Source organism: Belonocnema kinseyi, chromosome 10 (assembly GCF_010883055.1).
Source record: "Belonocnema kinseyi isolate 2016_QV_RU_SX_M_011 chromosome 10, B_treatae_v1, whole genome shotgun sequence".
NCBI lineage: Eukaryota > Metazoa > Arthropoda > Insecta > Hymenoptera > Cynipidae > Belonocnema > Belonocnema kinseyi.
In genome coordinates this window covers 105,997,690-105,999,829 of record NC_046666.1, presented here as the reverse complement: position 1 = coordinate 105,999,829, position 2,140 = coordinate 105,997,690, and positions in this window count along the sequence as shown.

The following is a 2,140-nucleotide window of genomic DNA, read 5'->3' as shown; positions in this document are numbered from 1 at the left end:
AAAATGAAATAAAAATTCAGTGAAATCTTTTTAAACATTCTCAAATATTCAAAATCCTTAAAAATCTGTTGGAATCTCTTGAATGAATACTGTGATCAATTAAAAATTCTTTGGAACCTTTTTAAATACTCTCAAGTATTTTGAAACCTTCAAAATCTTTTCAAACACATTGACACCTTTTAAGGATTTCAAAGTCCTTTGGAATTTTTTTAAATAACTCTGCTAAAATTGTTAAAATTCTTTGAAATTTCTTGAAATTATAAAAATATATTGAAAATTACTTTACATCTTTTAAAAAATTCACAAATACCAAAAATCTCTTGAAATTTCTTGACAGTTTTTTAAGATTTTGAAAATTCCTTGAAATTTTGAAAATTCCCTGAAATATTTCAAATCCTTCAAAATATCAAATTAAATTACTGTAATCAATGAAGATTCCTTGGAATCTTTAAAATTCTCTCAAATTTTTCAAATCCTTCAAAATCTTTTGAAATGCCTCGGACTTTTTTTTAGGATTTCTAAATTACTTTGGAATTTTTTAAAATAAGCCTTCTAAATATTTTTTAATTCTTTGAATTTCCTGTAAATAGCACAAATAAATTGAAAATTCTTAGACATCTTTTAAAACATCCTCAAATATTTTAAATCCTTACAAATCTTTTGAAATCTTTTGAAATTTTGTAAAGCTTCAGATGGAAATTAAAGAAAAAGAAGAGTTTGAAAACTTTAAATATTGAAATGTTTGTAGATTAGAGTTTTGAAGATGGAATCAATAAAAATTCAAAGCTTTCGAAATTTAATTTTCAAAAATTTTCAACTATTCCATTAGAATAATTTTGAACTCGATGGGATTCAAGTCTTCACATTTAAAATTGTAAACTTGGAAGTTTATTTATAAAAAATTAATATTAATAAATTAATTAAATGCATTTAAAATTAAAATGTATGTTTTTCAATTGAGCAATCTCTAAATGAAATTATTTCAGACTGGAATTTAGAAAAATTTTAAACATTAACAATTTAACTGTTTGTAGATTAGTTTAACTATTAAATTAAACTTTTAATAGAGATTACTCGAATTAAAATTTAACTATTTCTAAAACGATTTTTGTATATAATTTAAAAATTATAAATATGTGTGTGTGTGTTTATTTTTTTGTTTACGGTATTTTTAAATTTTCAAGGAATGTTCCAGAGATTTCAGAAGAATTTTAATTTTTTAGAATGTTTAAAAATATTTCAATGAATTTTAAATTCATTTTTATAATTGGAAGGAATTTGAACGAACTAAAAAAATTGTAGCAGGGTTACTTGAAAAAACTCCAAAGTACCTTAATAATATTTAAAAGATGTCGAGGGTTCTCAAAAGATTTCAAAGGAATTTCAATATTTTAGGGTGTCTTAAAACATTACAAGGAATTTTCAAATAATTTCAATAATTCAAAGCAATTTCAAATCATTTCAACTATTTTTTTCTCAACTTTTCTGGTTGAAAGTGGAACTGCGTTGTTGAAAATTTAGTTCGTTTTTGGTTGATTATTTATCAATTTAGTTGAAAAACTTTGTTTTCTGAAAATTTAAATATCTTGTATATATATATATACATATTTTTTTTTTGGTTTGAAAATGAATTTCTTTTAACTACAAGAAAATTAATCTTTTTTGTCGAAAATTTAACTATGTTAAACATAAATTTGTTCTATAAAGAAGTAGACTTGGTGGAAAATATATTTCTTTTGTGCAAAGTTTATGTATTTCAGTACAAATTGTATTTGTAACTGTAAATGTATTTTTAAAAAATCCCTTGGAACATTTTGAAATACTCTCAAGTTTTTTAAATCCTTCAAAATATTTTGAAATCTCTTTAAATTTTTTAAAACTTCAGATTGAAATTTAGAAAACAGAAAAATTTTAAAACGTTAAATATTAAAATGTTCGTGGATTTCGTAGATTCCCTTGTAATGTTTTAAAAGACCCTAAAATATTGAAAATCCTTTGAAATTTTTTGAGAACCCTCGACATCTTTTAAATATTATTATGGTACAGCACATAGAGTTGCAAATGGAAGAGACCCTCTTCTTAAAATGGTCAGGAATCACGAGGAAGTAGGCAAAGGAGCATTTCTGTACAAAGCAGCGGA